The following is a 25,163-nucleotide window of genomic DNA, read 5'->3' as shown; positions in this document are numbered from 1 at the left end:
TCCCAGAGGTGATGTGGCATAAATTCAATCCTTCTTCTTCACGCCAGTCCTTCAATTATTACAAGACAGATGTCATATCTCTCCTCATCTTTCCTATGCCAGGTTAAATTGTTTGTATTATATAACTATGTATTATATATTCATTAGTGTAGTCATTCGTTTGGATAAATATTAATGAGCTTAAAATATACAGCAAGTCCATTTTCTAATCATGAGAGATACTGAAGCAAATAAGATAGATGTATTGCATGTGTCAAGAATTCTAGTTGGGCAGCTAGAGAAGGAGCAGATACGGTATTTTCAGCTCGTGATAAGTCTTTTGAATGAAATAAACAAGGAGATAAGAGAGTAACTGAAAGAAATGAAGTGTTTGGGGATGGGTTCTTACAAGTGACATTTGAACTGTTCCTGAAGGATGAGACAGTGTGAAGCAGCCCGCCGTGCACCGGGGAAGACAGGAAAGCTAACGTGAAGTCCCCGGGGTGGCAAAGAACTCGGCATATTCGAGGGACGGTGGGGAGGCCAGTGTGTTTGGAGCCTGAAGAAAAGGAAAGATGGCAAATAGAAACATGAGTTTAGAGCATCGTGTTTCCCCAAAAATAAGACCTGGCCAGACAATCAGCTCTAATGTGTCCTTGGTAGCAAAAATTAATATAAGACCCGGTCTTATTTTACTTATATAAGAGTCTTATATAATATAATATAATGTAATGTAATGCGATATAATATATAATGTAATATAATAAATATAATTAATATAACATAATACCAGGTCTTATATTAATTTTTGCTCCAAAAGACGCATTAGAGCTGATTGTCCGGCTTGGCCTTATTTTCAGGGAAACACGGCAGCAGGTTGGGGGTGAAATCAGGTCGGGCTCTGTGGGGATGGAAGGTGCTGAATCTTATTCTAAATGCAATGGGAAACTATTAATATTTAAAAGCTAATGGTCAGGAAATTAAGTAATTGGATTTGTCAAAGAGACAGAAGAGAACTCCGTCTGCTGGGGAACAGGTTGTAGGGACACAGGGAGTCGGGTGAGGAGGCTACTGCAGCGGTCCCGGCAGGAGCCATGGTGACATCAACCTGGGAAGTGCTGCTGGAGACGGAGAGAAAGCCAAGAGCCTCCAGAAGGAGCATGGTCAATGGCTGCAGGTGTTCTAACTATACGTGTTATTATTCTAGTGTAAGACTATTTTAAGTATCTGTACACCCATATGTTTTCCTATTGAAGTTCATTGAAGACAGTGTCTTTCACAGTGTCATTTCTCCTAGGCATACAACGTGTGTTCATAAACATACTGTCACCTCAATACGAGAGAGTCAGTGTCAGGCTGCTCCAGCGACGTGCCTAAGGAGGGACTGTGCGTCCCAGGGTGGAAACGGGGACTGTGTCCACTGCTTCTTCGCTAAGCGGGCTACTCCATAAAGGAGGTTCCCTTCAGTGTGCTGTGTCTTTATTATCAGTGAGAAGCCCCACAAGGCACCAAATGAGGGGCTGGAATGGGGAAGAACGGACGGGCACTATTCTCTAGCTGCCTGCCGTGGAGCAGTCTTAATCTCATCAGAAACTTCAGTGAAAATCAACTCCCTTTCTAGAGTGCTCTGCAGTGCGAGTGGGGAAAGTGTCTGTGAATGTCCACATGGGTGGGGGCTGTGGAAACAAGCAGGAGGACTCCTTCACATCAGGGTGACAACCCGTCCCACCAGTCTGGGACTCCCCTTTGCAGCACGGAAGTCCCCGTGTCCTACCTCACGTAGAAACACAGCCTTGACAATCTAAAACCTCTCTCACATGTGAGCTGCATGATTTCAGGGTTTTTCAAGTTCTCTTGCATAGAAACTAACCTTAAACACTGAATTGATGGTACTCATTAATCAGCTGTCATCATGCCCTCTGGGAGTGTCTCATTGGCACACATTCATGATATATCAGCTTATCCTCAATGCTGTGTGAACTTTATGTCAAAACAGCAGGAGACTCAAAAGTTTTCCTGATGGGTTCATATCCATCCTTCTCTTTATTAATTGAGTTATCAAATAATCTGGGAGAGCATTCATTATTCTTATTTAAAATGTATCTCTTTCTCTTAATGAACTACTGGTTTTGGAATAACACACATGCTATCCGGAAGTGCCAGACTGCCTCAGGACAAGATGGCCAGGCTCAGCGGGAAGTGAGGAAATTCACTGGTGGCAGATATTCCGAATCCGTAAATGTGAGACCCTAAATCACTGCAGACTTCTCCAACACCTCAGGGTCATATCACCGTAGAAGACGTGGCCGACTCCCCCCAATCATCAGGGCTCCCTGCTCTCCACATACCCAGCAACACTTGTGATTTGCTGACTTTTTGATAATAGCCATTCTGATGGGTGTGAGGTGGTATCTCATTCACTTCCACTTCTCAGTATTTATTTGGAGAAAATAAAAACAGTAATTTGAAAAGATATATGCATCCCTGTGTTCACTGCAGTATTATTTACAATGGCCAACATATGGAAGCAACCGAGGTATCCATCGATAGATAAATGGATAAAGAAGATGAGATATTATGCAGCAAAAAATAATGAAATCTTGCCATTTGCAACAACATGGATGGACCTAGAAGGTATTACGAAGAGTGAATAAGTCAGACAGAGAAAGACAGAAACCATATAACTTCACTTATATGTGGAATCTGAAAAAACCCGAACAAATGAACAAAAAAACAGACTCACAGAAACAGATCAAACTGATGGTTCCCAGAGGGATGGGGTGGGGGATGGGTGAAAAAGGGGGATACGGTCAATGATAATGTGGTAAGTGCCTGGTGACAGGTGGATAAAAGGCATAATGTGGACATCACACTGTAATGTGTGTCAATGGTGAATCACTGTATTGTACACTTGAAACTAATATAATATTGTATACCAACTAAACTTAAATAAATTAAAAGAAGATATAGTTCAATACATTGGAAGGCATAAAACATTCAACTTCACACTTGCTCATTGAAAGTGCTGGTACAAGTGGCTGCCCTACAAAGGAAGGAATTGTGATCAATTTTATTTTACATAATTCACAGGAAAAATTAAGTCAATGCAGGGGTACATTTACAGTGGTAAGTACTGCGTTAGGGATGAGAACACAATCGTCCTCTTATAATTTTCTTGCACATCCAATACATCATATAATTCTTACATACCCACAAATTCACCCCTTAGAGACTTGCTTCTGGCTCCACTCTTTCCTCATCTGTTACTTCTCTTGCTTCTCCTAACTTGTTTCTCACATGGGTCTGCTGCCAGCACCATGGGCACATTCCTACTAAGATATAATCACTGGACCCCTGTGTAACCATGCCCATGAGCCTGCACAGTCAGCAGGAAGAGTGAAACACAACATGTATCGCAATAAACTCACACTCAGTGTATCTCCTCAGCCAGGTCCCCCAACTGCCAAGCACCACTTCAGTTCCAACGGGACAGCAGAGGACATACAATGGAGGGAAGTCAGAGTAGAACGAGAGCTGTATTCACTGACTGTGGTTCAAATGCCTCACTTTTACAAATCTGCCTAGGCCCTCCCAAGGCTGAGGGAGGGAGGGAGGGCGTCAAGCCAGACATTGGCCTTGTCAACTGCATGGCAAATCCATCTCTGCACAGACATAATCAAAGCCACTAGATTACCATTTCGTAATGCACTCTGGATAACCTCTCTCTGTGTTAATCACCAACAATATTATCCTCTAAGAGAAGGAAAAAGCCGGGCTAACACATTTGACTGTCCTCACAGTAAAATATTACAGAGAAATAGCTGTTTGACTTGGGCCAAGGCAGCAGCAAATTTGCTGAGGATGTAATGCAAACACATTCCTGCAGTATACATGTGTTTAAAGCTCATTGCATCCTGAAAGTCATAATCAGATAACTCCAATCAAGACGGCTCAGCACCCCGTGTGCATCTGTGCAGAGTTTTCTAAGGTTTCGGAAAGAAGGAAGGTTGTTATTCATAAACAGAAAGCATTGTGGGTTTGATCTTCAGATTATATAGGCCTTAAGCCATTACATTTGGAAAGATTAGGCAAACTAATCCAAACACTGACTTGCTCAGGAAGCATGTTTTCGTAAGAGAGCTTTAAAATATCCAAAAAAGTGAGCATCAGTCTCATCTGATGCTAAGTAAAGATTAAGAAATGTAAGACCATGTATAGCTAATGCTTCTTAGATGCTGGTAACTTCGACAATCATAGAAGCGTGTGGCCGTGAACTTGGGTGAAAGATCCAAGACTGAGCATTATGCTGGATAATTGCAGTATTTTCCTTTTATTATTAGGAGTTATCACTTGAAATAAGAGTATATAGTCACTTGAAGTTATGTTTTATAATTATCTAGGAGGTACAGTTTATTTTGTTTGATGGTATATATTGTTTAATTTTAATCTTCAATGTGGTGGAATGACATTTTTGATGTCTTTTTCTCAGTACTATCATCTTTGGTATATTTAAAATGAACACTTCCATCATGCTTAATAAATGCCCTCAACAACAAAAACATATGCCAACAACAATCTTGACAATTTCTACCCAAATTGTTAAATTTCTGATTCTGTTTCAATTAAAATATTCTTTCCAAAAATATACACTTTGTAAAGCTGGCATAATTTTTTCACAAAGCTTGTTTCACATAGCAATGAACAGAAAAAGTTCAAATCAACAAAAGGAAACATGAACTATAAAACACCTATTCGGAAGCTTTACCATTAAGAAAAAGCATGCAATGCCACAGAATCATGTCATCAGCAGACCACATATGTTAGTGTAATGTTTACAGGTGGACAGATAGCAGCTGGGCTTGGCATGCCCCCAAGTGGGCCTCTTCCTCCAAACCTTTCTTACCCTTTCAGCCCTAGAGATTGCAATCTCTTTTCCGCATTTTTGTAGTACTAATTATTGGTTCCATATAATTTTATGATTAAAAAACAATACAAAGGAGTATTACTTTAGCCATCTTAGTCAACTTGGTCTCAAACTATAATTTCCTAGAGGCAAGACGTACTCTAGGCTCACCTGCATTTTCTATCTGCCTAAGCTAGAATTGAGTCTTGTAATCGAGAAATACTTGTTGGATTAAAGCTTATAACTTGGCACTCTGTGCAAATGCTGTTCCAGGTCACCGTTCTGGGCTGGGGGTGGTGGGGCTATCACAGAAATATCCTCATATCCATCAATAGTTTTATCGGGGGCTGGAAGCTCCTCCCACTCAGGTCCCAAGGTGCCCCCAGTGCCAGGCCAGCCCACAGCACCTGAGCAAACTCTGAATGGCAAGTACAACCACGCACCCATTTGTGATGTCATGCTGCTGTTACTGCCACTGGCTGTGACGTCCATTTACCCCGAGGTTGAGTGATGGCATTAGTGACTGTACAGGTGGCATTAGCTCTCTCCTGGCCTGTGAGGGGAAGTCTAGGGCAAGTCTATCACCCAGAACAACTCTGGCCAGTGCGTTGGAACCACAGGTCACTTCTGTTACAGCTGGGGACGCCCTCCATACGCCCCTACTAACTGGATGGTGTTAACATACAGGTCACCTCCCACAGGGCGAGTGTAACCACAGGCGGCCTCACGCTGGTAAGTTTCCTTAGTGCTATTTGACCTATGGGTGGGGTTTCCTTAGGCTCTTGAGCACCCATAAGGTCTAAGGAGGAAGGAGAGCAAGCTAATGCCTCTCACACAAGCAGGACAGATCTGGGGACACATGTGGTACCTTGGAAAACAGTGGTGGTTACCACTTGGTACCCTCAAGTCAGACCTCGTCGACAGTGCACTGTGGCCTCCTAGCCAGCTGGTAAAATCTCAAATTTCCACTTCAGTCTGAATAATGGAGTGAAGCGCTTGGCTTTGGAGGGGTTGCCTGAGAGCTGTCAGTCCACCTGGCCCATGTGTCCACACCATCCCCTGCTATTTCCAACAGATTTCCTGGTAAGTTAAGGGGAATGGCAACCAATCCTGGTCAGCTCTGTCTGGGGACGGATGGCAGACCCGGCAGTTAATTTAAGATGCTCGTAATAGTTTGGGTAGCTACATCCAGTCGGTTCCCTTTACAAGGAAGACACCAGGGACGACCTGAAGGATGGAGGTCATTCATGCCCCTACTTTCCCATACCCCCTTGGGTCTGAGGTGTTTCTCCTCCCCCTGCCATCACAAAATTGTTGCAGCCATCTCGGTGGCATCACTTCACTTTATTTCCAACATCCCCTCCTCACCCCAGATCTTCCATCTTGTGGGCCAGTTGCACTAGTTACAAAAGGACTTTTTATAAAATGTATAGAGATCTATTATGGCTACCACTTGGGGCTTTGGACCACTGTAGGGGGGCTCAGTGAGCAGCACGCTTAGCCAGTGGCCATGGCCCTAATGACCCAGGTCCATGACAACCCGCAAGGGAAACCAGGCGGCTGAATCACAGCTGGATTTGAAAGGCCAGGTCCTGGAATGGGCACCAAGCAGGCGGGGCTAGGGTTTCAGTCAAGGTGAAGAACGAAGCATCACGTCCCGGAATGACCAGGGTGGATTAGCAGCTTCTCAGTATGTGTCTGTATGATTCCCCGGCGCTTCATTCTGATCCCTGCCCAGGAAGTGGACAAGAGACGGTGATTCCTCTCTGGGGACAAGGACATTCAGTGACCAGTTCTTACTAAAGTGTGTGGACCGGGAGGAGCTACACATTGGAATGTTTGTGAGTGGGTTTTGGGAGGGGTTGTCCCAGGGCTTAACAATGCCTGTTGCCTGTAGAATGCAGGCAGCCTGGAAGCTGCACCAGCCCCTTGTCGAGTGGCTGTGTGATAAAAAGCGTCCCTTTGTCAGACTGAAACACGGACCGAAAGTATGAACAAGTTTGTTTTCAGGGCCCAATGCTGTGGCAGAAGTGAGCTCATCGGGCCGAGAGAGCCACACCATAACCTGAACACATATCAGGGGAGGAGGCACCGCCAGCCAACAGCCCATGAGGAGACCAAAGGTCCAGGGTGGTCAGTCTTCCAGGAGCAGGTGGGGGCAATGCCTTGTGCAAGAGTGCCCTGTGACACAAACAGGTCAGTAGTCTGACGTGCAGTGGCGGCTCTGTGATGGTGGAAGTTTGCCGGGTCCAGTATGAAGACGGGTCCAGGCAGCCATGGTGGCCATCAGACCAGCACCGGCTCCATCAGAAACCTGACTCCAGTTGGTCTTGTCAGGTAAGACTTGGCCACCCATCCACCTTCATAGCTGCTTTGCAAAAAGGATGTTTCTGTCAGCCGAATCGGGAGGGATAAGACCAAAACTCCAAGGGTTACTTCTGACAGCAGCTGCCTCCTTTCCCAGGCTCTGTTCAACAAAACCATCCACCACAGGGGCTTGTAGCTCAGGGGGTCACAGAGGTTATGGGGCTTCCCGGGTAGAGAGTGAGCAACAACTTGCCCAATGGATTCCAACCTCGCCCGTTGGTTTGGAGTCGTGGGTCATGAGATATAAAGACCCCAGGGGCTGCCTATGTGGGGCTCATCCTGTCCCCCATATCCAAACAGTAAATAAGGCACGGGGGCTCCTTTTCGGTGGCGGGGACAAAGAGGCAGGAGTTCTTCCTTGTCTGAGGGATCTTCAGGAGAGGAAGTGGGGGCGCTGATGAGCAGGAGACCACTGGGAAATGGGGGCAGGAAACAATTCTGACTGTGGAAAATGTAAATACCAAAGTATTTAGCTGCTGATGGTAAGAAGTGGGGGGTGAGGAAGGAGAGCTTGAAGAACTGGGAGGAAAAGCAGAAAGTCTGTCACGAACACAGCTGCTCAGGATCTCAGAGCTAGAACTCAAGGAGGATGATTCCTTTGCTACATATTGTCCTGCTAGATTTATATTTATATTCATACTTATATATTCATGGTGGTGGGGTGAGGACAGAGCTTTCTGGGATTATCTCAAGATTCAAAATACACACACACACACACACACACACACACACTTAAGTATGTGGGTGCATATTCAAGAGACTTAGAAGCTACTGAAATAGAAAATAATGGGGCTATAAAACTCGGTTAATATATTTGGTAGATGCTGATATAAGTAGAAGTTACATATAAACATTTCTATAAAATGCTAAAGTCAGCTAAAGACTGTTATTCATATTGAAAATACAACTATACGCGGAGAACACCAGCGAGGCGAGATAATCACCTAAGACAGAACGTATCCGTTTACTCTGCCTTTAAAACATCACTAGAGAGCAGCGCGTCGACAAGGCTGATTTAGACAGTAAACAGTGATCTCCTTACATTACTGTAAAAAGGATATCCACGAGATCTAGGTTAACAAGCTATAAAGTACATTTTTACTTGCTTACAGCAGCAACTCAGAATAATTTGAAGTAAGAGACATACTTTTAAAGCACTGCAACATTTAAAACTGGATTTTCAATTTGTCAACCTATCTAAAAACTGAGGAGAAAAGCCTGATGGGCGGCAAGAAGAATTCAAGGAAAGATTTTTTTAATGGGTCAGCCATGCAGAAAATTTGGTATCATCTGAACAGACTTAGAATAGAATGTGTATTACAGGACAATATAGAGTTCATTCCTGTAACTTCATTGCTGAGTAGCAGCTAAAAAACGTATGCAATGTATGTGATGGCTTTTCAGGTGAGATGAATCCTTTACCCAATCCAGGCAGACACTCCCAGTGTCATTAGTATGTTGCCATTTTAATGCTCATGTGTTTGCCAGCTTTATGCTTCTCTCTCACAGGGGGTGGAGTGTAATGACAAAGCTAGCCAATAAGAGAGCTCCTAACCTGACAAAGTGAGCCAATAAGAGAGCGCCTAACTTGATCGGCATGGAAGGGTGTGATTCTGAGACATACACCTAGGCCCTCTTCCCTTCATCATCCCTGCATACTTATCTCCAGGAGAAAGCTGAAGACTGTGGCCAATAGCTGTCAGGGAGGGGACTCTGACACACCTTGTCCCAGATTTGTGCAGCAAAAAGAAGACATGAAATCAGGTTCCCACGCCGTGTCACACTGATAGTCAAAGATTTAGAAATCAGCCAACACTGGAAAACTGTAAAATAGCGCTTAGCTGAAATGAGCCTCAGAGCTACAGGAAGTGTCTTCTGCTTGTACTTCTCACATCTCTGCTGCCACCAAATGATCGTCACTCTTCTAAGGACTAAAAAAGCGATCTCTGAACTTGCCCGGAGATCCCATATGTTTGTGGGAAGTCGAGAAGGGCTTCACTGGGTTCACAGGACACGGAAGAGTAAAAACAGGTTTTTGAAAAAGAGCAAGTCGGCATATAGGGCACAGAAGAGTGGCCCTGGGGACAGAAGACTGGTCCAGGAGGCAATTTGCAGATGACAATGCAGAGGAGGGAGAACCAGTTGTCAGCCTGGGGACTGCTGGATGGAGAGGCCGGAGGAGAACTAGGAGGGAGAGTTATCCAAAAAGACAAGGGAAGGAGAGCCTCCAGAGAAAGGGGTGGGTTTAGTGTGAAACTCTACAGAAGACTGGAAAGAAACATTTCCTGTTCGGTTTATGAACCCTGCCGTGTTCAGGAAAGGGCTGCGTGTGTTGTAACCTTAACAAGGGTGGAAAGACCAAACTCTACCTCAGAAGATGATGGCATGATGACACTGCTGGCATCTTCAATTGACAGGGTGGCATGGCTAATATTCCACCTCTACTCCACCCCTGAAGCTAGCAAGATGCTCAGCAGTGTTCAAATGGCTCAGAATGCATCAAATGACAGAACCTAGCAGGTCTGTCTGTCACAGGAAGTGTGGGTCACATGGCACAATGTCAATACATCTGCCTGGGCTGGGTTCGCGCGTTGCCTTAATGTACGAGCCTAGGGCCCTGAAATCCCTGCGATCTTCGTTCGGTCCCTCTGGCAGTTAGTCATCTGTGGAGTTGGCGAGATGCACACAAATACCAACTACCACACACGGGCATATGGACACCCTCATATACACATACCTCTGTACGAGAGACTTTTTAACATTGGCCTTTTATGTTTGAGGTTCATCAGAAACATTCTTTTATTCCTAATTAAGTACAAAGCATTTATACCATATACTCCTGGCCACTAATATTTATGAAGTCATTATAAGTTTGCTTGTTTGCCCCCCCCCTTTTTTAACTCTGTTAGGACACAGTAATTTTAAATTTACAAAAAGCTGCAGAAACAAAAAAAGTAAAAATGATACCCATATGTCTTTAACCTAGATTTTTCTACTGTTAACATTTTATCCCATTTGCTTTATAATTTGCCCTCTATCTATTAATCTATCATTTATCTGTGTGCATGTGTATATACAAGTGTATACACACACACACACACACACACACACACACACACTCTTTTAAAAAGTCATTTGATGCATTCTGAACCATTTGATGTTTGCTCTTGCTAAATAAAGATCAAATGTATTGAGCTTGCCCCAAGACTGTGAAATATTAAGAAACTGATCAAATTAAACACATAATTTAAAAGAAATTTTGAAACGTAAAATCAATATCTGATTAACATTGTGAAAGTAATATAAATAAGCAGAGAACACAGATAATCTATGACACAAGACGAGAGTTCATTGGACATTTGTAATGAACCAGTTTATATACTATCAGAAAACATGTCTTCATCATTATGGTAAATCTTATTTTTTAAAAAAAGATCTAAAAATTTAATGAATGGCCAGCTATGATACTCAAACATTTTTTAGTAACAAACCCTATGGGGGGAAAGAGGGAAGTACATTCATCAAGGGAAGGAAAGAAATGGTATATGCTGTTTTGATTATGTTACATGTGTCTAGATTGATTCCAATTAAGGCCTAAGAAGATATGACTCTCTAACTGGTTTAGAATTCTGGGGCAGAAACATCCTAGAATCATGGTTTTTTATAAACTCTGTCTCCTGAAAAGGGTTATAGTCTGGGAAAGAGTTGTTATTCCAGAAGTCTGGCTTATATTTGGTGAAGCTGAATTGTAAGAGTACTCAGGAAAAAGAAAATCTAACAATTCTAAAAAAAAAAAAAAAAAGAAAAGACAGCAGACCACAGTGATCTATGTCATGAAAGGAATGACAAACCTTGTGCCCACACCCTTGGTGGGGTAATGGGACTCACCTTGCTGGCCTCCTAATTGAAATGTCCCATCAGATCAGAGTCATTAGTGCAATTTTTTCATAGGCACTTACCCACACATATGTGGGCCTATGTGTGACTCAGATGTGAAAACTAGACCTCATTTGTAGCCCCAAAGGGAGAAACAGGTTTGCTGACGAGCAGCAGTCATTAAATGTCTGTTCATTCTGAAGCCAGCCACCAGGCAGCCCCTCAAGTGAGGCTGTAAGCCACAAATCCAGGCTTTAGGTTTAACATAGTGCCAGCGGGCACACACCAAATATGGAAGTCTATGCACTGAGGCCGGCTATGGCTGTGGTGCCTATGCTGGCTCTTTAGAGGCAATTCTATACCTGGGGACCATTGGTGGTGTGACCACTAGCAGCCACCAGTACCGGGACAGAGACATCCCTGTCGGAGTAACACCCAGGATATCGGTGTCTTTTATGGACATGGACGTACTGGGTCACGTACGGGCCTGCCCCGTCCAATGCAGTACCGCTGGCACATGCTGGCACAGGATGAACGGCGCTGATGTCCGCATTCCCGCACGTCTTCTATCTGGCTGGGAAAAAATTTAGCCTAGCTACGTGCGGCCCCCTTAAGACTAAACTGATGCATCGTTTCAGGGCACCTTGGAAGGAGAATTCAAATAGGTGCAATTTGTTTTTTACTGCACATTTTTGTACTATTATATTTATGGAGTATTACGCAATATAACAGTTTATAGAGATTTAACACCAGTTTTATTCTACAGGGATATAAATATTCATTTTTATCTTTTTAAAAGTACTTTTGTTTAATAACCATGGCGGACGTTAGTCCACATAATCCAGAGTTGCCTGAAGGATGCAAAGTGTTATATTTCACCATTTTTGTTCACAAACACACAGCACCTTTGGTCACATGCTGCCATCTACCACAGATATTCTAAACACTGCGAAGCACCAAGCCTAATGCAGTAGATTAGGGGAGAAAACTCAGTCACGGAAGAGATAATTCTGTCTTGTGGATTCCAGGAAGGGGCCATATCTCCCATAAATTCCCAAGCAAGTTACACAGCCTGTTATGTGGAGGGTGCTAAATAACCGTTTGCTGAATTGAATTAAAATCCTCAGCTCCCAGCGTTGCTGCATTTCATACAAGGACAACAAAACAAGCTGGAGCCGGAGGCCAGAAGATCAGACCTTCCCTCCCCCAGAACATGCCGGCCCACTGAAAATTCATCTCTACCCAAGGGGGTGTTGGAGGCAATGCTTTCTCACAAGACCCCGTTCCCATGACCCGGCTGTCTTCCCTCTGGTCAGCCTCTCCTGTTGTTCCCCCTTCAGCAGAAGCAAACAGCAGCCTAGTGTCCATGACACAGGGCTTCCATAAAGACTGAGGCAGGAACAAAGAATTGACCTTTGTTTTCTCTAGAAGTACGGTTTGACCTTGAACAGGACAGGAAGGAGGCTACCAAGTCCCCAGTACCCACCATACGCCAGGTGCTCGGCTGAGTGCTTTAAAATATATTCCCACACACATTCCTACAGGCACTTTATGAGAGAGGTATTTTATAGACACATCCAGAAACTGAGACTCAGAGAAGTAAGTCATTCCAGGTCTCTGCTCTTGTCACTTGACCACAGGGCCCTGCAAGCTGCCTGACCTCTGTTCCCCCTCCTCTCTTGGTAGATTAAAAGCTGCACCTGTCTCCATCTCACCTACTGGCCCGTGTGCATCAACCACCCAGGGCCTGGCACACAGCAGATGCTCAGTAAGTATTTGTTGATGGATGAATGAAGTCTCCCATTTATTCTAGCCCCTGAGTAAAAATTTACTGCATTAACGTATGTCCTTTATTGAATTCATCGAAAATCTGTATATTACAAATGGACCAATGAATTGAAATGAACAGAATTGATCAGTTTTAGCATCAACTGTGCATTGTCACCAATGATTCCTACATGTGGAGACAGACACCTGAATATCAGGCCAAACAGGCCCCAAATCACAAGGTGCCAATGGTACATTTTGCCCAATAGATACAATAAAACTTTTAAAACTCTGCCCTTTCTGAGCAGGAAGGGGAGTTAAATGCATAATTTCACTGTATCATCTTTTGTGTTATCATCTCCTTTCAGTAAAGGACAATTTCTATCATAGAACCGAAGATTTGAGACTCTTAACTGATGTTAAAAATAGGCTATGTCACTTTAGGTATAACTAGCAATAAAGTATTTGTTTTGTAATACATATTTAACATGAAGCTTCATCTTGCTCTTTGGGAACCGATAAAAAACTGCATCAGAGTTTAATTTATGGGGAACATCCTGTAAATTCAGAGGCTCTTTTTAAAGGCAAGGAAGGCTTTTAGGATGTGTTGGCACAGTCTGAGTTTATTTTGTATTTAGTTACATATCACAGGAAAAGCAATACTCAGTGAATAAAAAAGAAGTACTAAAATTCTAGTATTAAATACAAAGAGACATTCTATAATGACAATAATATTTTTGAAATACAAACTGAGGAAAGTAAGACATCGTTAGTTAAACGTCACCATCATCATTCATTCCACTCAGATGTAGAATAACGTGGAGCTTATATACACACATTAATGTCAACATGCTATGAATCATGGTAAACTACAAGCTGAAGACAATATACTGTGTGAAGTTAGAGGATTAAATTTTAATTTTTCCCATATGTGTTAGCGCTATCTCCAAACTCACAGTCCAGAAAACTTTCAAATTTGCCTAATAGTACAATAAAGTATTTTAATGAAGAACATGCCTATCTAATTCCATAGATGATAGACAGACAAATAGATAGGTGATACATACACGATAGATAGATAGGCCAATAGACAGATGCAGATATTTTTATCTTTCCCCTTAAAAATCACCAGAAAAGTATCAGTCTATCCAATACTTTTAAAAGCATCAAACACTCCATAAAAGTAAAATATTTAGTCCTTATTTATTAAGATGTTTCATGTCATTACTTTATTCAAAGAACTAATCATTAAGCTGGTTCTATTGGTGTAGTTATACTTAGAGACATTAAAAATTAAGTTTGTAATAATTTTCTTATTATTCACATATATGTCTTTTGAAAACTATTATCACTTAACCTCTTATTTCAATGCTATAATATTATTAATTTTATTGTAAAAGGGTGAATTGTGATATCGCATCTCATCCACACTAATAGGGGGCAAGCATGCAAAATTATGTTTATAATTTTCCTAATAGAAAAAATGTCTCAGAATTTTAACCCACTAATATTATGCTTCTGCTTATACTATTTACAACCTACAAGTATATTCTAAATTTAGTATTTAAAAAGTTAAACAAACCTACCTCCCACGTTAGGTAAAGTTCTAAAAATAATGTTTATAAGAAATAATTCAAAGCACTCCATTTAGTTACCATGGTGACCATTGCTATCTAATAGTTTAGGGATAGGAAACTGTTCATTGGTAGCTATAACTGAATAAAGAAATAGATCATCAATCTTTATCTTTCAAAGAAGAGCAAAAAACCTGATATTTTATTTCTACGCTGGACAAGAAGGAAAAAGGCCCTTTCTGGGCCAAAAGAACATCACACAACACTTTCCTTAAACCATTGCTATAACACGTAAATATATTTGCTATCTGTTTGGTCCCATTCAGCCCACATCTGATTGAGGACTTGGAATTATTAATGGGATTTGAGGTGCACAATAAAGATGGAAATGTTCTCAAGATTCAAACCACCCCGTAGGTCCTGGGCGTGTCTACCTGATGGAAGCGGCTGTCATTGTGTCCTCTGCACTATGACAGGGCAAGAAGAAGGAGAGAAAATGGCTTTCAGTGGGGTCTCCCTTTCCACTCTTGACTTATCAGAAGGAAACTTCAGTGTGGTTAAAGTCTCCTGTGAATACACCTACAGTGAGGCTTCAGTTGTAATTGTTTTCTTTTGCGATTAGCCCTTGTGATGATATCCTTGAATGTGCAAACTCCAACCCCTGCATGGCTGCTCAGGACAGCCAGGAAGTACCATGACGTGCACGGCTTTTGCACAGGAAGGAAGAGAATGGTGAAGGGGCAAATAGCTAGGAAACAATTGCTCAGCTCGGGCCCTATCGAGGGAAAGAAATACATATGCACATTCCTTCTCATTACAGTTCATTTCAGACAAACATGATGCAAAATGACACAGCTCAAGCTCCAGGGAAATGGGAAAAAAAATATTTCTAAGACTAAACAGTCAGTAAGCACATAGCAGATCATACTGAAGAAAACCTCCCCAGAAATACAATTGTTGAGGATTACTTAAAAAATAAAACTGGGAGCATTAATGGATTGCAAGACTAATCCTGAGAGGAGCCCTGAGAGGCGGACACAATCTAACAGCAGAATTTGGCAGGGAAGACCCTATGCCACATAGAGGAAGAGGACGGAGGCTAATGCAGAGCCTGTGAGAAAACAAATGTACCGAGTAACAGAGAAGCTATTTCCTCCAACCACTTCGCATTCAGAGTTTAAAAAAATCGTCAGTGAGAAAAGATGGCGGATGCACAAATGCCATACTACACGAGTCAGAGTTGAAGGGGTTGTGTGTGTATGTGCTTGTCTCCCAGCTGCTCACGGCCTTTCTCTTTTTTCTTTTTAACGATTTTATTGGGGAAGGGGAACAGGACTTTATTGGGACACAGTGTGTTTTTCCCAGGACCCATCAGCTCCAAGTCAGGTCATTGTCCTTCAATCTTAGTTGTGGAGGGGCAGCTCAGCTCCAAGTCCAGTTGCCATTGTTCAATCTTAGTTGCAGGGGGCACAGCCCACCATCCCTTGTGGGAGTCGAACCGGCAACCTTGTGGTTGAGAGCACGCACTCTAACGAACTGAGCCATGCCAGGGAGCTGAGGACTGCTCAGTGGCAGCTCCTTGTCTTCAATCTAGTTGCGGAGGGCACAGCTCGCTGGCCCACGTGGGAATCGAACCGGCAACCCTGTTGCTCAGAGCTCATGCTCTATAACCAACTGAGCCACCCGTCCGCCCTCCTCACGGCCTTTCTGATTGGCCATCTTCACTCTGAAATAATTAACTCTAACCTCCACATTAGGCGGGTTCATTAGGTGGAGATTTGGGGAAAGAAATAAGGAATGTCTGCTCTAGTACACATATTCCCATACGATTTTTCACAAGAGTCCTGAAGTTGAGGATTGTCGGACACTTTCCCGGTCTAATTAATTACCTGGCACTTTGTTTCCTATTTATCTCTCATTTCCTATGTACACAACTTTTTGGCTGAAAACTCTGAGTTTCACTTATACTCTGGGTGAGTATAACATTCATGTCCCCAAACCCTAGCCCCAAGTCCTAATTTATATAAAGAAATAAGAAGTGATATTCCAATAGTCACAAAATAAAAGGCAAATAGGCAGATAAAGTTTGAGAGGAAAGATAAAAGCAGTTTGACTTAACAAAAATTCTGTAAGTTATCTGAGAATTTTGGAAGAGAGCAAATTTAAAAATTTCTGAACTGTTTGATGACCTACCCTTCATCTGAGCTTTTTTTTTTTTTTACTTCCTCATGTTTTTGCCAGATCTATTTGATGCAGAATACAAAACACGTGTAGAACAGTTCATTCCAATATTGAGTTTATGCAAATCCCTCAAATAATCAATATTGTTAATATGAGGTCTCATATGACAATGCACGAGCAGAAGGATTCATTTGTAAATGAAAAAATCTGCTTCTAGTTTGGCTTCATTTATTGAAAAGAAAGTAACTTGAGTTACAAGAAATCTAAACGTGAATGGGCAGTTATTTGGGGCTTTCATTTGTAGTTCATGCATAGACAATAATACACCGGCTAACCTTACGTTCTTTTCATGGATAATGTTGGGCCAATGTGTCAAATAATTTTAAAAGAAGCCTAATAATAAGATGCCAACCACTGAAAGTTTGGGGGTCTAAGCCGGCTCTTAAGTTGGTGCAAAACTAATTGGGGTTTAAAGGTTAAAAATAATTGCAAATACCACAGTTACTTTTGCAGCAACCTAACAGTATCGAGAGGAATACTCAGCATATTTTAGATGTTACATGAACTATTTTCAGGTTGGTTAGAATAAAATTAAATGTATTTGTGCTTTGATGGCCTTGAGGATTTGGTTTGCATCTAAAGGTCATCCTGGTTTGCTTTGCTGATGGTTTCATGTCAAAAACAAATTTACCAGTGACCTCTAGCAATGACCTCTAGTGATCTCTTAAATAGGTTTTGCTTCAAATGCTTTGACAAATTTATGCTTCCTTCTTATTGACCAGATGACATAATTTCATACCATTATATCAAGAACAATTAAAGAATTCCCTGGTGACCTACAAAACATAGTCGCAGCTACCGTAAGACATGAACATTATTTGCTGAATGAATGAAAGTGATGGTCTAAAAGAAGTAGTTCCTACACTAAAATTTAGAAAATAATGATGTGTGACTCATCTTTATGAGTCAGTCAGTATTTTATTAAGTAGCTACTACAGACTAGGCACAGTCCTAGGTACTGGAGAACCAGGGGGAGACCTCACAGAACACACGGTCCAGCTAACAAATTGTCCACTGGGCAACGTTAACGTATTCTAACCAGCACCTGACCAAAAACTACTCTTGTAACTCATTATTTGTGTTTGTTTCTTGATAATCATCTTTTATGCATATAAATAACACATCTAGGTTGGGGAAAAACATTATCAGACAGAAAGCCAGGCTCAGCCCTTTTTATGGAATTGGAATCTGAGTCAGGCTTACCCTTGCACTGTAAATGACTTCATTGCACATAAAACTAGTTTTTGTACTTTTACTTCTTAATTGACTAATTATCTTTTGGAATATACTACTAAAATTGAGCTTCTGACCTAGTGCTATTCAGGCCTAGAGGCCAAAATGTGTATAATAATGACAGATAATGAGGTACCTCACGACATTTGAACACATGTTCCTTGAATCTCTATAAACTCCTCTTATACAAAGTGTCCTTGGAACACACTTAGATCTGTGTAAGGTGGGAAACATTAAGTGGGGTTGGCGATGGGTGGAACCAAAGGTGGTTGCTAGGAAACCTGCAGCCTGTACCTGCAATGTGTGTTGATAAGCTTGTCCCGAAGTAACCCAATCAGAGAAATTATTTACCTGCCTTTTCATTCCTATGATGGTTTCCTGTAATTTGTACAAGTTTCATTACAATTTTGAAGGGAACTTTCTAATTTCCCAATGCATGCACACACAGATGAATATCAATATATACAAAACATTTTCCTAATGTTACCATGCTCTCCTTGCTGCTTTTCTCCAAATGTGTTTAAAAAATTGGTAGATACAAAAATATTAAATTGTAGCTCACTCAAATTATGTATATGTTGTTATCTTTTCAACGAGCTACAAGACTGACTTGAGCAGGAAAAAAGATGTGGAAATGAGCAATTTCTTCATAGACCAAAGTAAGTGGGGAACAGTAGATCATTACTGTATGTCAACAATCATGAAATATAGTCATGGGAGGTGGAGTACAGCATGAGGGAGACACGCGATGATGGAAACGTAACAGGCATGTAAGATGAGTGAAGGGGGGTTACCACCTCGTGAGGGGTGTAAATGTCTAACTAATATGTTGTTTTGTACACCTGAAACTAATAAAAAAATTTTAAAAAAGAAACACCATATACACCAAAAAAAAATACCTTCTTCCTTCTTGACTCTCACCTCAATACGATTCATTTTTGTTGGCGTATGTTTGTACTAGTAATAGCATTCTATAATAGTATTCATTTATTGGCAATAGTATTTACTTAGATTTATGAATCTATGTTTATAGAATGAAGATATTTTAATAATACTTTTATTAATTGACCAATATCTTCCCCAGACTTGGGTTACTCTCTCCAAAATTAATGTTCATAGAATGATACTAATGTCCTTTGTTGGGTATGTAATTATCAGCAGTGTGCTAACTGCTTTGTAAGCATTCCCTGTATTTAAAAAAACAAGTAAGTGAAAATGCACAGAAGTGAGGCAGGGACACATACCAGTGACCAGAGTGACAGTCACTTAGATGTCCGGGTAATAAAAGGCAGGAGGGGAGCCCACAAATGTCTCCATTCCCTCCAGGGGCCTTTAAAAAGAAACATCCACCTTTCCTAGAAACAGACAACCTCACTGTACCTTCTAGCTCAGTCTATGTTTGCCTTACTTGTATGAAACCATATAGACTACAATTCCCTAATATCGTGAGTCAAGAAAAAAAATAGAGAACCTAAAAAAAGACACAAAAATGTTCCATCTACTCTTAAGAGGACTGATAGTTTCAGGTAAATTTTTAATTACTTGCAAATTACAATGTTTAGTCTCAGAATAATAATAAAATGTTTTGGAAGAATATTTTTGCTGAACATGTAATTTTGTGCTGCATATGGTATTACTGATAATGAACTTATCAAGAATCCTCTTCATATTTCCTAGCTTTCCAACTCTGAAACTATATTAAAAATAAATCTGTGACATCTTACAAACCCCTTAGAAACTTGTAAGGTATTAATTTTACCATGGTAAACAGAAGGGCCCACATGACCTGCCATGACTTTCTGTAACTACCACGTTTATCTGAGCAAGTGCAAAGAACACACTCATTAGTCTCTGGCCCATCTCTTCACTGAACACAAAAGGCATGCTCTTATCTGACAATAGGCTGAACGGGAAAGTAAACGCCATGAAAATTAAATCTCATAAAATAAGGATTAGCAAACTCAAAACCAATAATATGCCATGGACTCTACATCTTCTTCTCTGACTTATTATTCCCCAAAAATAACTTTTAGCCTTCTGCAGACAAGGTATTCTACTGGGACATGCTCAGAAAACACGCTCTAAGACTTTAAGGATATGTTGGATTGATTGAATCATGGCAGCAAAGCATGTTTTGAGCCTCAGGGACCCTGAAGCTCACCTGGCTGGACCCCTTCATTTTCTGATAACATAGCATGGCTTTGGCCTGCTGTTACCCAGTGGCAAAGCCCAAGACTCTGCCATTTTCTTTCTCTGCAGTCCATATAGACCCACGGAAACAAGACTGACCAGAGGGTATTCATGTCATCAGACTTTTCTGCATAAGTGTTACCTGAAGATGAAGCTAAGGAAAGGTGCCAGCCAGGCTGATTTCGGTCCTTCGTGTGCATGCTGCGGTTCCTAGAGGGTTAATTAAGATCCATGAGGGAAGTCTAACAGGAATCGGAGTTCAGGGCCTCGTGCAATGTTGGGAGAGCCCGTGCCCTCCCTCAGTCTCGGATTCAGAGTGTTAGTTTAGGATTGTGGAACAATCCTTTCTCTAGGAAAAAACAGGGCATCGCTCTGGAAGAGCAGGTGTGTATGTGGAGAGGGAGGGAGAGGGTCACGTGTTCCTCAAGCAGGAAGGAAGGAGAAGGTGACCTCCAGGGAGGAAGGAAGTGCTGAGGCAGAAGAGGTTTGGGAGCGTCGGGTACAAACTAGAAGTTGGTGATGCCACAACAAGGGTTCCTCTCCAAACAGTGAGACACACATGTGTCCCCATCTTTTATTCCTCAGAGAAGAATAACATCCACGGGAGAAAGACTGTGGACCATTTACCCGACCATTGTGCTTTGGCTCATGCGCTCTCTGCTCTCTCACTGAGCACTTACTGTGCACCAAGGATTGCAAAGTACTTTACTCTCAACGACCCTCAGATATAGCGGTTTCTTTCATTCAGAGAGGAGAAACTAAGGTCAAGAGGCAAAACCTTGCTTACGGTCACTGTGCTGACAAGCGGAGAAGCTAGTAGGACTTACAACACAGGCTGTCTGGCTTGCGTGCCCATTGGCCGTCCAGGATGCATACCCAACCTGCAAGGATGAAAGCAGGCTCACCTCCCTGGAGGACTCTCTGAACGCCACGCTGGGACATGCAATTCACAAAGGTGTCACCACTAGCTGTTCAGCGATGCCTGAAAAGCCTCGGAAGCAAAGCCTCTAATGACACAACGAGAGAGAAAGCTTAAAATGCAAACAGTCGAGAAAAATGAAAAGTCACCTTGAAGGGCAAAGGGTGCACACAACACAAGGTGAAGGTTTCTTGTCTCCATTTTATGGATGAGAAGAGCGAGGCTCTGAAAGGTTTTGAAGACTGTCCAGAGTAAACAGCGCCGTGAGTGCCAGCGAGAAGAGTTAAAACGAGGTCAGCCAGGCTGGAGGCCCAGCATCTTTCCCTCCGTGACACTCACCACTTCTAGCACCAGGACTGTTTGGGGCCTGTCCGCCTGCAGGGTGACATGGGTGCGTGTTCTGATGGGGAGCAGATTTACTGCTATAAATCTGGTTCCGAGTTGTGCCGGCTGTTTGAGGAGGATTACATTTCTCTTAGGGAGAGTTCTTTTTGTTTGGAAAATAGCTCAGGTGCCTTTCGATTATGCAAGGATGCCTCCCCCCTTTTTTTTAATATACTGAAGTTTTAAGATTTTATGCTTGAAGTAGCTATATGCTGTTCCTGAATAAGATTTTCCAATCAATGAAACTATGTTCCTTCTGATAACCAAAATTCAAACAATTCTTTAAATTGTACACAAATTTTTTTTTAAAATCTTACAGATTTTTCAGTCTTCATTTACAAGCATAATTTTGAAAATTCTTGATAATGAGTATGGATTTTGAGTCCATTCATACATTTTCATATCAAATATTCAAAAATGGTGCCTACATTCCACTAGTCTTAACTATTCTGCTTTAGGATTCAGATGGTGACACGGACGGATCACTTCCTGGATGGTGTAGATGCCTGACCACTGCGCTCTACACCCGAACAGAACAATTGAATGTCAACTATACACACACACACACACACACACACACACACACACACATATTACATATATACATATATCACGGCCTGCAAAGATGGGCCTTTGGAGCCACTGAACAGGAGAGAAGAGACAGAGAGGGTCAAGTCACTGTGCGTGAGAGAGAGGAATTCTGACGCACCTGCGAGGGGGGACCACAAAAGCGAGCCCCGTGGCTCTGCAGGAAGCCACCTCAGAGAGCCACCCACCGTGTCTAAGACAGTGACGTCCAGAGTTCACGCTAACTGTTCACCCACTCTGTCCCACAATCCCCCCACTGCTACCCCCAATCCTTCACTGAAAACCAAATCTGCTACCATCTAGAGATTTGGGGGACAAATGGCAACAGTGACGGAGAGAAAACCAAGAAGAGCCCACAGCAGGAGTTTGGCATGGAAATAAAAACAAGACAAAACAAAACAGAAATAGAAAAGAAAACCCCAAACAAGAAAACACGGCGCAGGGTCCTGAGGCTTCTGAGAGTATGTGAGATGAAGGAGGGGCCAGGGGAACAGGAGCAGCCGGGGCCCCAGCTCAGCTGCCTTCTTGTAGCTGCTCCACCGCAAAGGGACCTTCCCAGTGGAAGGAGGACGAGGAGCCGGGCCTGTCCTCTGGTCTCCCCAGCACGCCCTGCTCAAACGTCCATTTGTTACTCAGCACTCAATAACCATTTAGCCGGCGCCTATCATGGGACAGGCCTCCAGACAAAGAACCGCAGAGGAAACACCTCTTGAAGTTCAGAGAGAATGTTTGGTTTTCGCGATGCACTGATTTACTTCCTTTAATCAAACATGAGCAGTGGAACGTGTGTTTCCTGGCTTTTTTTCTGTCCTGTCATGAATATAAGTGGTACCTTTCGATTTGAGTGCAAATTGCCTTCCTTGGGATAATTTTTCTGACAGAATTCTCCTTCTGCACCTCTGTCCCTTTTCTACTTAGGCTCTTATTGTATTGTATTGGTGTCTCTTAGGTTCCCTCACATTCTTTTTTGAAACTGGAAAGTTAGGAAGTAAATGTTATTGGTGATGGAGAAATCAGCATTCTAATTTAGAGACTTTTCCCCCCCTATGTGTTTAGGAAGTCTCTCTGGAAGGAAATGGGAAAATGACGTGTGGAAATGTGCAAACTGTCAGGTGCAGACAACTAAGAAAGTGTAGCTCAAGTGCCAGGTCTATGGGACAGGAGGTTTCTATGTCGCTGAGACAGTCCCTACACATATTATTGTCAGACTGTACGTATTTATTACACGATGTTACGATACAGAATAATTGGAGCAGAGTGGAGTTGGGAAGAAACTTTGAGGTAGGAGTTGTCTTTAGAAGATATCTGGGGAAGTGTTAGGTGACACAGGGCTTAGGGGAAATTAGGTGGCAAAAGCTAGGACAAGATAGGACTCTGTTTGCTGCTCTCAATAAATCTGTAGCTTCCGTTACAATTATTTTAAATGAGCAGTTTCTCTCACTGAAAGCACTGCCTCTGTTTTTCTCCCACAAGAATTTGTCATCTCTCACACATCCATTTGTTACTCCATTTGATTAATTAGAATGCTCAGGTACAAATTAGTTTGGGTTAATTTAATTTCTTGGTTTTCAAAGTGATAACTAGGAAACCAGCTCTGATTCAATCTTTCATTGCGGAAAGTATTCTCAACATCTATTAGCTCACTTTTCCGCCTTAGCAAATATCAAACATAATTTAATATTTCTTTCATGAGTCAGAGAATGCTGATATCTCTGGTTCATTATTTTAAATGAATCATAACTTTATAGTTTGTAATATAAAAACCAGGCTAGCTATTTATCCCAGAACCATGCTTAAAGGCTGATTTTTAAAACAAATCCTTGCTATCGTTTGTTTCCTAGTGATTTCATGCTCTCTCTCCAAAAATAGAGGGAAAACAAAAAAGTCCAGTTACAGGTCCTATTTAGCTATGTATGTCCCAGGTAGTTTGAATCTTCCTAAATACTAATTGCACAAGGCAAGTTAAATTTATTCTGGAGAAGACGGACTTTTTTGGAAATAAACTTAAGGAATCCTGAATCTTCACGAAATATAAAATAAACTTCTAAATAATTCCAATTATATGTGATGTCCTTAAACATTTTCAGCATTATATAACAGGGTTTAGCAGAATTACAAATCCAAGTAGCTGCTGTCCAAGCTTTCTAAAATCGTTTTTAGTAAGCTAAAAATGAATCAATATAGTTGAACTAGATATATACATAAAAAAAGAATTCTGTTTTAATGTGCAACACCCAGATTAATTTGCCATGAGAAGCTTTAATGTAAATTATATTAAGATGCTTTCACCATATTCTAAAACGGTAGGCAAAAGAGAAAAACCAGCACATTAAGCAGAAATAGATAATTTTTTCAATATACTTACATACATTAATAAAACTTAATTTCCTGAGAGCCAAAGCAGATTGCATAGATGTCCCACCAATTTATATGTCACACGGCATTCTGACTAGAGCAGCTGCAAGGTCTTAAATAACCAGCACATGTCAATTACTGTTGCGAGCCACATTCCAGGGCAAAAATTTGGCCATTTTCCTAGATTTCTTGAGGTTTTATACTATCCTGGAGGGAATGCATGACACGTGTCCATAATGTTCAGTTAACATTTAGTAACTGGTGAGAGACTCACTAGAGGATCTGAAAACTCAGGGCAGCCATAGATCGTTCTCTTAATCACCATTAAGTCTAAACGCGTTTCTGCCCAATTTTGTGATTAAAAACTTATTTGGGAATGATATGAAGCAAAACAGAATAGCACATACCTCATAGATGGGTTGTGGGAATAGAATAAAATAATTCATGGGACTTGCTTACAACAAATATCAAGTATGTGCAGCTAGTAGTCAACGGAAGTGTCGGAGCACTGCAGTCCTGACTTCATCAGACAGGATTATCCTACCAACTAAAGTATCCTGGAGTTAGCGAGTCAATATTCCAATATTCGTCAGGGCTGAAAGTTAAATTTAGTGAAAGTTAAATTTTCTAAAACATGTAGAGAGATAAGAGTTGATTTAAAAATGAGAACTAGAACAAATGTAAGCATATCAGGACTTTTTTTCTTGAGTTCTTGCTCTTGTGAAGATAGATAGAACAACAGGCAGGTAGAAAGGATGTATGTGTCTGACTTTGCATCTTTTTTTCT

The 25,163-nt window shown here is 41.7% G+C and overlaps 1 protein-coding gene across 2 annotated transcripts in view; it reads right to left on the bottom strand.

Moving 5' to 3' along the window:
- The window catches only part of PACRG (parkin coregulated), a 451,953-nt gene that overhangs the window by 336,475 nt on the left and 90,315 nt on the right, over positions 1-25,163 (bottom strand). The window lies entirely within an intron of this gene.

This window comes from Rhinolophus sinicus, linkage group LG05 (genome assembly GCF_036562045.2).
Source record: "Rhinolophus sinicus isolate RSC01 linkage group LG05, ASM3656204v1, whole genome shotgun sequence".
NCBI lineage: Eukaryota > Metazoa > Chordata > Mammalia > Chiroptera > Rhinolophidae > Rhinolophus > Rhinolophus sinicus.
This window is presented reverse-complemented; position numbering and strand designations above follow the sequence as displayed.